This window comes from Coptis chinensis, chromosome 5, assembly GCF_015680905.1.
Source record: "Coptis chinensis isolate HL-2020 chromosome 5, ASM1568090v1, whole genome shotgun sequence".
NCBI lineage: Eukaryota > Viridiplantae > Streptophyta > Magnoliopsida > Ranunculales > Ranunculaceae > Coptis > Coptis chinensis.
The window spans coordinates 82,961,169-82,974,265 of record NC_141460.1 but is presented as its reverse complement, the minus strand read 5'-3'; the positions used below and the strand labels follow the sequence as shown (position 1 = coordinate 82,974,265).

General features: G+C 37.1%; 1 pseudogene across 1 annotated transcript; it reads left to right on the top strand.

Moving 5' to 3' along the window:
* Positions 1 to 3,015: 3,015 nt before the first annotated feature.
* Positions 3,016 to 5,944, top strand: LOC147499369 (microtubule-destabilizing protein 60-like; annotated as a pseudogene). Its single transcript, XR_015194470.1, has 8 exons — positions 3,016 to 3,157; positions 3,485 to 3,641; positions 4,393 to 4,545; positions 4,627 to 4,719; positions 5,062 to 5,174; positions 5,456 to 5,555; positions 5,678 to 5,740; positions 5,846 to 5,944. The product of XR_015194470.1 is annotated as a microtubule-destabilizing protein 60-like (transcript).
* The last annotated feature ends 7,153 nt before the right edge of the window (positions 5,945 to 13,097 follow it).

Below are 13,097 nucleotides of genomic sequence, written 5' to 3'. Positions count from 1 at the left end.
TCTATATAGTGTGAAAGAGCAGCCAGAAGAATATCGAGGTCATCATATCTATGGGTGGTGGGTAAGGTATAACAATCTCTCCGGATACTTGCCGCCAACATCCGTCCCCTAAAGGTACCATGTATTGATCGATCCTATAAGTATCATTCGCCATCGAGAAAAAAACCTTGCTCTATGACACATATAGGATAGTTCACGGTTTTCGGTGTTCTCTAGAACATCCGGAATATCCGCGATAAGGGTCCGAAAGATGAAGGACTCGGCCCGGGGTTGCCACTCAATTCGGGCGACTCCTAAAAGCTCAATCTGGCGACAAGTGTTATGAATATTATCGATAGGTCCCCATACCCCTCTCTTTCCACGATGAAGCCCCCATGCTTGAATACGTGGAATCAGTCATGAGTCTCATCCTCTTCCAACCTCTTTAACACAGATGCATCACACGAAAATGTTAAGTACCACCAATATTGCCATCAATAGATAAAATACAATATCAATATATATATACATGTCAACATTAATAATTAGATAAATAAATGAAATGAAACAATAACTTAATAAATAAGACTTACCGATATAATCCAAACAAAGCCGCACAAATTGCCTTTAGCGGTTTTCGTCTCAACTGCGAGGTCTAGCCAGCAGTAAAGGTATGCCAAGATGGATTGACCCGGTCATAATCCCACATCCTCTCTACGCCCGAGACATAACCATCCATCCGATAATAAAATAACTATCAACATATCCAAATAATACCGCGACTAACAAAATAGAAGAGGAAGGCAAGTACATACTGCGTGGATCGACTCCTCACCAATATGATAGTCTTTCGGCTTCTCCTTGAGTCTATTCAAATATCTCAAGTAAACCAACTCATATTTATAGCTCCTCCCTTAAACCGCCAAATTGATAATCTCAAAAACTCATCTTGCTCATCATCTTCAACCAAATCAAAACCTTCAAAGAAACTCATCGCCGTAGTAAAAACTTCTAAAGTTTCATTAAAAGGAACGACATCTCCATAACCAATTGGGATACCCGTGAGCATTGTGAAATCAAGAGGGGTAATCCCAAGCTCACCCCATGGGAAATGGAATGTGTGGGTAATTTGCCACCACCGCTCAACTATCCCAAACAACAACGCTTGATTATTTTGTCCCAAATTAGAATTCAACAAGTTCCCAAATGGTGTGGGGGATATAATGTCGGTAACCGTGACAAAATTAAGATCCGTTTTTTATTTCATACAACGCCACCACGACACAACATTTGAAAGTGCACAACGCACTTTCCATAGGTGTGCTTCCTACATTCAACCAACACGCAATACGGTATAATTATAACTAATTTTTTTTTAAAACAATGCGACAAATTCAAACTAATTACACAACAACAAACTTAATATAAACTAACATAAATAATAATAATTAACATAAAAAAAATCAAAACTTATTTGAGACTCGCCACTCGATTTGCTTTCGTGTCGGACGATGTTGACGCTTAATAGTGGGTGTTCCTCGATTTCATTAACGCTGTGGAAAATTGAACCCAAGTTCAATTTCGGTCCCTCTCCCACATTACGCGTTCTTGACGACGATCCTTTTGTCATTTTTTTTTTGGAAATTTTGACATTTCCAAACTATCGGGAATGCTCTTCATGTGGTGAGGTTGGTGGGGATGCATTGGGGGGGGGGGGGGATAAGTCATTAGGAATGGAAGTTTGTGTCAAAAGCTTGTTAATGGAGGCTAGAAAATCGCAATTTTGGCTGGGAAGGAAGTGAAAATGGAGCCTGCATGTTCGCGTCTGTTCATATTGAGTCATCAGACGGGATGTTACATCCCATCTCGTTATAAAATACTAGACGGGATGTTACATTCCGTCTTAATAAAAAACCTCAAGACGGAATCTAACATCCCGTCCGAGATATTTTATTCACCTTTGCATTGCACAACTTCACCTTGTTTTTCACCGTTTTGGTGAAAAGGGGGTGAATAAGTGATGAGTGGCGGTGAAGAAGGAGGGGGAGGGGAACTTTCACCTGCATTGCAAATGCTCTAATGAGGGTCAAACTTAAGGGATGACTTAAGTTTCAAAGTCTAGGCTTTTATCCTTAAAAGGCTTGAGGACCGAGTAGGCTACCGGCCAACAAATGTGAGAGAGCCTCATTTTGAGAGCTTTTTCAGCCCATAGGCTGGCGGGCTGGGCTTGAGGGCCATTTTGACACCCCTACAGATCCGAATGGTAAATGTCAATTTATTGAGAGCAACAACCGATATACTCGCGCCCAATGTGTAGCATCAGAGTGATGGACAAGGACTCGTTAAATGAAAAAAAGTGTTGTACTTATTAGAAGAGTCAGTCCAATGCAACATGCTAAATAGAGCGTCAGATAAATTAGCCAAGTAGGCATTTTCTTAGCATGAATGTGCGTTAGTTAAAGCCCTTTTATTAGCAAGCAAGCTCAAATGCAATTGTGCCATTAGGGACTTATTTTAACAGCTATTTGTTAGCCGATGAGGGAAAAGAAATGGACGGGGCCTTTTCTTGCTGACAGCGCGCACGATTGCTATCCTTTTGCCAGATTTACTTTAAACTGGAAGAAATAAAGCAGCTGCATCGATCGATTTGTAATTTCGTGCCAACAAATGACTTGGACCTGTTTTAGCTGTGTTGCAGCATTTGCACTAAATAGGTGATGCATGTGCCAAAATAACTCCTCAATGTCTATTTTGACATTTACTTAAACATCACGCACTGTCAATGGAGTTCGTCATTTTATATGGATTTTTGTCATCTATCTAATAAAACACACTATGATGCTACTATCAATTTTTTCTAAAGTGTACTTGTTAGAAAAATAAGTCAATCCCAAAAGAGATCTTCCTTTACTTACGCCTAACACTCGGATCTACTGGATCTTTTCCTCATCTTCAAACAAAACATCAATACCCTATTCTTCCTGCCGCCGTCAAGAGTTGCTGTTTTCCAACTGCGTCTATTCTTGATGCGCCAACTGTTGTTTATAGGTTTCCCGAGCTGGCCACTGTTCAACACTTTCACTCTTCTCTTTGCTTCAACAAAACTTTTGCGAGAAGGGAGAGTCTGCGTCTTTGCGGTCTACGTCTTTGCGGTCTACCTGTTTAAGCGAATCTAAAGGTTTGTCATATTCATACGGCTGGTTGGTTCTTGGAGCCAAACAGCTGAAATTTCTGTTTACATTGTCCAAAAGATAGAAAGTATATTACAGTATTACACTGCCCAGCTTCCTCAAGCTAAACTTCATTCGCATCCTAAATTATTTGGAGGGTTTTAGGTGTTATTTTGAAACCGTGCAGGCAACCAACCAACTTAGTACCCAATCTGAAAACTAGAACATTATAAATTAGTTGCTTCCAGATTTCTTACTTTAATTTAAGATCCATGGCTTCCATTTATAGTTCTTTAACATTGCTAATTCTTTACTTGGTGCTGTCATTTTTGCAGCTGGGAACCTGATCCTGTAGAGGCTGACCCATTTGGCATAATTGGCTCAAAGGATCAGCTCGTTAATGAATATCGTGTTATGCTTGCAGAAAAGCTTCTCAACAAATCTGATCATTATGACATCGACTCTGAGATACGCACTTTAGAACTCCTCAAGGTAGCGTACTGATCTGTTGACCCTTTTATTATTATTATTATAATAATAATTATTATTATTATTATTGTTTGCTCTGCTTGGTGATGCTGCTGTCTTAACTGGGCATGCTGTTTGCAGTAATCAGTTTGGACTCTTTACATCTGTTGTTTTATTTCGGCAGACACATTGTTGTGCTTATTGTTTCACTGCAATGCTTACTCATGTGTGGCGTATCGTCGACTGTTAAATGCAAATAACAAACTTGAAGCCACTCCATCTCCGCTACCATCGCTTGAATACGTTCCTACTACCTGGGAACAGCTGATGTTCCCTATTTTACCTGCTCTAGAAAATAATCCTCTTGTACCTCCCAATACAATAATCCTCTGCTTCAACAAAACTTTTGCGAGAAGGGAGAGTCTGCGTCTTTGCGGTCTACGTCTTTGCGGTCTACCTGTTTAAGCGAATCTAAAGGTTGAAGCGAATCTAGGAGTTTGGTTGTATTATGAATTGTTCAAGTTGGTTGGTTCTTGGAGCCAAACAGCTGAAATTTCTGTTGCTTTTCGATGATTCTAACATTTTATTTGCTTAAGTGGTGGTCATCTGTTGCTTCTGTTATCAAGTGTGTTGAAGTTCAAAAGCAATGTTGATAGGCCGTTTTAATAGCTTCTGTTATCAAAGTTCAGACATTGATAGGCCGTTTTAATGTTCAGACACATTAATTAATAATAAGACACATTAATTATTTGATGATTATTTGCCTGGAATGCAGCCACCTAAGATTACAGATTCAAGGGACTCATTATCTTCATTTAGTCCATCACAGCTATTCTTTACTTCGGATAATTTTGGTATGGATTCAAGGGTTTCATCTTCGTTGGATTCAAGTAGGACTTCTGGTGGTGGGCGAAGGAGCAGGCAAAATGTAAGCTTTACTCTTGTTTCCTTTCCTATTGGTTTTAAATATAGTCCCATTTGTAATGTGTTTTATTTTCTGCGATCTTAGAGTTCGGATTCCACGGGTACATTTGGTGGACGGAAATGGAAGAAAATGCAGCTGAGAGTCACCCGTCAACAGCCATTTAAGCTGAGAACTGAGGTATGAATCATCAGAACTTACCTAAAACAGTTTGTTATAGTTTATGCTTAGATAAAACCTACTGCAGAGGAATTAGACCAGTTTTGTCGGAAATACATTGTTGGACATACAATAGTACTATGCTGGATTTGGTTGACGGCATCCCTTGCATACACGCCCTATGCATTTTCTTTTTTCGACTCTAGGTTTTGCGAGTGCTCCACTTATACAACAGTACTTCACTGTTTCAACTACTGAAATCAGTATGATTAGAGGGACTTTTATGATAAGAATGTGATTTACTATTGGAAAGGATGTTCTAGGCTGCAATTATGTAATGTATTGGTTCTTGTTGCAGCAAAGAGGAGATCAAAGGAGGAGGAGTTCCTGAAAAAGTAAAGGAAATGTCTATGGAGGAGGAAAAATTACGGATTCCAATTGCACAAGGGCTCCCATGGACAACGGATGAACCCGAGGTTAGAATTGACGAAATTAAGTGTGGCATTTAGGTCAATGACCAAATTTGCACAGATTTTCTGTTTTGCTTTCTGAATCTTAGTGGTGATAGTATCTGCTCTAGATTTTTTAAAACAAAGCTTCATCTTGGTCCAAGACCTTTTATTGTTCTTTAGTCGATCAAGCAACATAACCGGGCGCTTTGATTGCTGTGGTTTTACTTCATTTTCTTTGTTCTATTTTAATACTTAATATACTCCTGTTTATGTTTTCTCGACATTCTTTTATACTCTTTAACAAGTGAACTAAAGCCTCCAAAGAAAAGAAATCACGAGGGCCGCTTGACTCGAAGCTTCACAAATGATATGAGGGCTGTGGAGCGGGCAGAGTTTGATCATTATGTAAGTTTACATAGCTAATCTAATAGCTATTTTACTATTATCTTTATGGATTTCCACAGCACCTAACCTTTGGCTTCTTTCATTAAGAAAAGCTGATTGTTCATCCATTACATTTTTTTCAGGTCAATTAAAAAATTGAGTTTGATTGAAAGCAGTACAAATTGGAAAGAGAGAGGCAGCAGAAGGTATGAGTCCGGACTAGAAATGAATTTTTATGGTCATAGCAAAATGTTCACACAATATGTTAATGTTTACTTAAATATGTGATTTGTCTCTTGGGCTTCTTGCAGTTAGCGTAAGAGGAAGAGATAAGGAGATTGTGGAAGGAGCTTGTTCCAAGAGCTCAGCCCATGCCTTATTTTGATAGACCTTTTGTTCCACAAAGGTAATGGTCTAATTTAGGTTTTATATGATAACGCTTCTTGTTTGACATTATTTAGTTTTATGTAGAAAACCCAAGAGTTTAGAAAGCTTAAGTAGTGTTGAAATTACAAGAGGGATATTTTACTCATCCTTCAACATTTTAACAACCGATCCGGGAATGACTTGATCAAGAAAGTGCATATTAGCGATGAAATTACTTCGGCCGAATGATCTTTCTTTCTTTTTTCTCCCTTTTACGATTTCCACTTTGAAAATCAAATGCAAACATTTCGTTAGAATAAGATGATCAAGGATTATTACTTTCATCCTTTAATGCTTTGACGACTAATCATTCGGTACCCTTCTCATGGTAGATCTATAATAGGGCAATCGCACTCTTGTTTGCCGTGTTCCGATAGTGTTATTTTAAATATATGGCCAGCCATAATGATGGATCAATTGGTCTTTGCATCTTCCTCAAGGTCTAAAGCATCCAACTGCTCCAAAACAACCTAAGTTTCATATGCCCCAAAGATAAGAAGATCGTGCATGTCCCGGAATGACATTAGTATCTATAATTTACCAAAGATCAAGATCGAGAAGGCAAGGATGATTGGAAAGGATAAAAGATCGATATCTACACCCTCCAAAGATCAGATCAAGAAGAGGGGAGCGGATGAACGCGTATGGATGAAATTTCATCCACTCATATTACCTGTATTGAAGACCAATAAATAAAATACTTTCGTAATCTATTTTGTTTCTTCATTCAGTCATTGAAGAATGTTAGTTCGTTTATTTGTCATCCAGATACAAGTACTCAATTATTTCTATTTGTATCTCCTTTGTTCATAGTGAACTTCTTTTTTTTAAATGATCCATCAAAGTTTAGAAGGTACCAAAAATTTTTAGTTAGATTCAAGTGATGGAATGTAGGGAACCAAAATAAACTCCTTCCATGAAGCTTACTTCTAGCTGTTCTATCTAGTGTGATGTTTCAGAGGGATTTTGTCCTCTATATCGTTGCCTAATTGTGCTCATTGAACATTTCGGGTGCCACTTTCCTCGGCCTCATGCGACAATTGTCAAACCAAATTTTAACTCTCACGCAATGTCACCTTTTGGTTCAAACAGCTCTCTCACCTAACATTGGGTTGGTCTTTTTGTCCGAAGCATGCCAACAAGCACACAACAATATGAAAACTGGAGACGCGAAAATTATATGGATAGGTTGAATCGTGTGGTTTGTGGATGCATTCGCCTTCAACAACCAATCTGAATTGGATCATATCTTAGAACACATGCTATTGCTAAGATAAGAGTCTACAAATACACACTTTTATCATCATCCATTGTGAGTTTGGGATGACTTATTCGGCCTAAGCAGAGTGGCCAATGTAACTATGTAACCACAATCAGAATGTAAATTATTAGGCTCTCATTGAAATGCTTACCTGAAAATCATGATCCAAAACATTGGAAAATCATCAAATAATGGGAGGTTATATCCAAATCACCCTTCGTGGTTCAAGTTAGTGTGATGCCGAAGTTTCTCGACCCTAATAATCATTCTTGACCATAAATAGAACAATAGCCAGTATAATAGAATCAAAACGGGGGAGGCGGGTGTGTTCAAGTTCAGGCTGCTTCTACAGAGTTAGCGTCGCAGGCGACTCTATCAGTGCCGTACGGCACGGGCATACCCTAGTCATTAACTACACGGATGCCTACAAAAATTGTTGAGTGGATGAAAAGAAAGGATGAAAAGCCGAAAGCAATTCTAGGCTTAACTGGAGCTCTGGAAAGTAGCCTACTAACCTATCTTCTCATTCTATGCACACCCAAATAAGGAACTGGTAGCACGTACTTGGAAGTAGTTAAAGAACAGTAACTTGGTTTTTGTGGTAAGTTTATAAGCAAGATAAACAAGTCTTTTGCAGTTCATTAGTTCATAGAAGATAATTTAGACTTGAGAAGAATCTAAGTGTAGATACTAGCATATATATATAATCAGTAATTACGTAAGATTCTATCAATCACAAAAAGCATAGCTAGGTAAAGTTTGTATGATGTCGTTTTCACTATAAAGAAAAGACAAGAAATTGGGCCTTGGGACCAATTTCAATTCAAAACATTTATAGAGGATAGAGTTTTTTAATAATCACTCACTAGGATAAATTTCGGGTGAAAATAACTCTGAAAACTAATTTTCGAATGAAAATAACTCTCAAGGACAAATATTCCGGATTTGAAATAAATATTTTTCGATTTTATTATTTCTGTCGTTTTACTATGAACAATGAGTGTTCGTATTTTATGCTGATATAGTTGAACGTACCTTATGCAATATATTGATGTATGAACAATGATTGTTCATAGCTCATGTTGAGGTATAAACAGTGATTGTTTATACTCCAATAGGTGTTCTTACTAATCATACATTATGTTAAGGTATAAACATTGATTGTTCATACCCCAAATAGGTATCAACAATATGAACATGCAATCATTGTTCATACCTGAAATATGTATGAACAATAATTGTTCATACTCCAAATAGGTATGAAACAATAATTGTTCATACTCTAATAAATGTTCTTATTGATCATATATACATTATGTTGAGGTATGAATATTGGGGTATGAACAATGATTGTTCATAGGTCATGTTGAGGTATAAACAATGATTGTTCATACTCCAATATGTATTTTTACTGATCATACATTATGTAGGTATGAACAATCAACAATAATTATTTATATGAACAATGAGTGTTCATAGCTGATGTTAATGTATAAACAACAAATAGGTATGAACAATCATTATTCATACTATATATACCGGGTCGTTTTGGTTGGGCCGGGCTATTTATTATTTTGTACCAGGGGTATACTTGACATTTTATCTATCCGAGCCGTTTTTAATCAGGGAGTGACTCTCAATGACAAAAATGCCGAAAAAGTAACTTTGAAGGACACCTTTTTTTTTTGTAACTCACAAGGACCGGGTAGATGAAAGGTCAAGTATGCCCTTGACGCGAAATAAAAAATGGATTGGGTAGATGAAATGTCAAGTATACCCCGACGCCTTGGTAATTAACGTCCCGCATCTAAACGAATTCGGTGTATTTAGTATGAACATTGAATGTTTAGTATGAACATTCAATGTTCATAGTCCTTGGGTATGAACATTAATTGGGTATGAACATTCAATGTTCATAGTCCTTTGGGTATGAACATTGAATGTCCATACATGAACATTCAATGTCCATAGTCCTTGGGTATGAACATTCAATGTTCATAGTGAACATTCAATGTTCATAGTCCTTGGGTATGAACATTGATTGGGTATAGACATTCAATGTTCATAGTCCTTTGGGTATGAACATTCGATGTTCATAGTCCTTGGATATGAACATTCAATGTTCATAGTGAACATTCAATGTTCATAGTGCTTGGGTATGAACATTGATTGGGTATGAACATTCAATGTTCATTGTCCTTTGGATATGAACATTCGATGTTCATAGTCCTTGGATATGAACATTTAATGTTCATAGTCCTTGGGTATGAACATTGATTGGGTATGAACATTGAATGTTCATAGTCCTTTTGGTATGAACATTCATACATCAATATATTGTATAAGGTACCTTCACCTATTTTGATATGAACAATCATTGTTCATACACCAGCAGAAGGTATGATCACTCATTGTTCATAGTAAAATGACAGAAAGGGTAAAATTGGAAAATATTTATTTTAAATCCGGGCTATTTGTCCTTGAGGGTTATTTTCACGGAAGGGTATAACTGACATTTTAAAAAATGTAAAAAGGCGGGACCAACTTATTTTGTCCTTGAGGGTTACTAATTTTGAAATAGTGGGTTGAGTTACTTTTCCCCAAAATTTGTCTTTGTGAATAAATTAAGTATGTTTCCTATACGTTACATTCCCGCTATATCATGTTCAATTTACACAAAAGAGCAAATGGAATGGAAATTTGGTTCTCAATCAAATTTGTTACTATGGTAGAGTGGTAGTAGTCCTTACAAAAAACGACTAAAAAGGGTATCAAACTTTACACCTTATGACAATATGGGGACCAAACTTTTTTTCCTGACAGTTTGGAGACTGATAAGCACCCAAAACTGTAATATTAAACCCTGAGAGACATAGCATTTTGATCAATTATGTGTTTAATAATCATGTAATAATTATAATTTCGTACTTTTGCAGGTTTCCGTAGTTAACATGAAGCTAATGATAAAACATGTATCGAAGTACGAGAATACTAGAATATTTGAAGTTTCCCACTCAACCCCAATGAAGCCCAACAAAGCCTGACTAGAGTCGAAGTTTCTAAAAGAATAAAACCAGTGCAGAACGGGTCCACATATAAAAAAGCAACAAACTTCCGAAGTCACATCTGATAAATCTAGATGCCGACGTTGGCTAGTGAACTGCTAGAGCGACCAGGGCGACGAACCCTACGCAAAGACAGAAAATTGTAAAAACGCCAAAATCAGCGCCGCCACTGGACACACTAGTAGACCCACTCGGCGGGCCCAAAAGGCATGACGAGTCAGCATAGGCAAGTGGCAAGAGATGGTCACAAATTTGTGCCACCTTGCAATGTGAAGACACGTACCTGTTCAAAGATTGAAAAGAAATTGAGCAAAGGGACAAAAGCAAAACACAAAAGGACAAAACATGAAATGAAGTTTTGTTTCGTAAACAAAACTTTGGTTAAAAGGAATTCACATGCACATATCAAAGTTTTGAACGTCTCAAATTGAGAAACGGCCAAAACTCAATTAATCCTTCTCTAGCCATCCAAAATTATATATACGAGGGGTCTTCAGATATTCTCCTTCAACATTTTCATGCTTTAGCCTCCGCTTAGCAATCAGTTAGTTTCATTTCAGCACTTAAATTCTGTCCCTTTTATTTCAGCAGCTTAATACTGTAAGTCATTTTCTTCTTAATGAAAGTCATTTATTTTCTAGTTTAATTTCTGTACTGCATTTATTTATTTAATGTATACAACAAGTTTAATTATTCTTCTAATGACCATAAGCTAATCCCCCCCCCTCAGGGGGAGGGTTATGCTGCTCGTGTAAAAATCCGGATTGACTATTTAATATTCTAGAATAACTACTTAGGAATTAGGTGTAGATTAGACATCCGGTCCCAAAATGACAGACTCATAAAGTTGAGTCCGGATGCTCAAAAGCCTCTCGAGAGACCCAAAATATCTCGCGCACGACTCTCTGATGTCAGACAGCTCTCCAATTGGTCCAGCTGATGTAGAATCGAGCCAAGAGCTGAAATGATATTCCAGAGATGAAATATTAGTTCAACTTCTTATGCTAATGCGATGCGGCTTAGAGATGTGGGCATTTCGCTAGGGATCAATACTCGACGTCGTCTCGGATTTGTCTATGAACTCGAGACGAATTAGAGCTATAGTGATGTGGTAATATAAACTGTTAAAAAATGATTCTTACATGAGCATGATTAACCCTCTCCCTATTTCCACTACACCAAAACAGGAAATCAGTAACGCACACTTGTTTTGGTTACTAACGCTTTTTAGGCGTAACTATGTTCCTAACGTTTGTTTAGCGTTAAAATTGCAAATAATGTGTTACTTTAATTTTCCCGGATTTGAGAATTAATTTGTAACGTATTTATAAAGTTTTGTTTTGACAGGAAACCGTTACTAAAGTTTTGTTTTGTTTTAAGAATTAAGGTTAGGTTAAGATAATAGAAACTAAAAAAACATCAAAGCCCAAAATTCTAATTTTGGGCGAGAGGGAAAAAATTAAAAATCGCACTTTCCTCTCTTCTCTTTTTTCTCTTCTCTCTCTTATATTTTTCATCCCCTCTTATTGTTTTTCCAACGCCTCTCTCTCGTTCAACCAAATAAACACTTCTGCCGCCCCCAACATCCAGTACTTTTCTCTTCCTTTGCCTTCTTCTTATACGGTTTGTTAATTTTTATTATCTAATTTCTACTTTTATGTTTTTTTTTCACACTGCCCTAGGTGTTTAATCCACAACTGCAAGTAATTTCGGTGTTAGTTGCTTCAGTTATAACCAAAGGTATGACATTTATTTCGATATACAATGGAAAATTTCAAATTTTTTTATTATATCTTGTGTTCTTCTCTCACTGCTGCGTTTACTTATGGCCAATTTCGAATTGTGTTGCTTCTGTTTCATGCTTTATAAGATCGTGTTGCTTCCATTTTTTTAATTCTCTTCGTTCTCATCTGGTAACTGTTGGTTGAGATAAAGAGAAAATGGTACTTAGTATACTCGGATGGGCAGGATGACTTAGATTGTTACGTGTTACAAATTTTCTAAAGAAAACAAAATACAAATGCATGTGCAAAGTTGTCGTTACTAGTTAGAAATAGTAATAGAGTTCATTCATGTCGAACAGTGGAAGTCACTTCAACTACCAACTTACAAGATAGAGTTTTCAGTTACTAGAAGATCTATCTTTCCTTCACCAAAATTCAAATTTTGTTTCTTTTTATTAAGTATATGAAGTAATTAAATAGAATTTCTAATATTCAATACGAAATTTTTGGTATTTAATCTATGTACGTTTGTCGTCACACTACTACTCCTTTGAGAAAGTTTCACTAGAATTCGTGCCAATTAAATTTGAGAGGGTTGGATACTTGGTGATTTAGGTTCTCTGTGTTGTTTCTTTGTGATGATTCACTGTCATTGGTTGGTTGTTCTGTAAATAGCCACTTGTCTTGCTTTTAATATGTTTGATAGAATGAATGTGTGGGTTAGCTGGTGTGGTCTTGAAGCAAGCAACAACGACCAAGTAGCACCCTATGGATTCAGTTTATTGTCCATGTTTAGCTACCATGTAGAGTGGATGTGCAAGGGACGAGTAAGTAGCAACCATATTTATTCATAACCATAGTGACCTAGTCTATTAGTGAGAATTTGAGAACATTGTGCTGCAGCATGCCCCGGGAAGCAATATTGGACTGCTTTCCAGCTGTGTTTTACCACATGTTGTTCCTTTTAAATTTCTACCCTATGGAGATGGTCATCAAAACCCACACAATAATGAGCTTGTAAATTTGATTGTGAGTTTCAAGTTAGAAAATTCATTTCAGACTTGCAATGTGACTATATGTTGCTTCT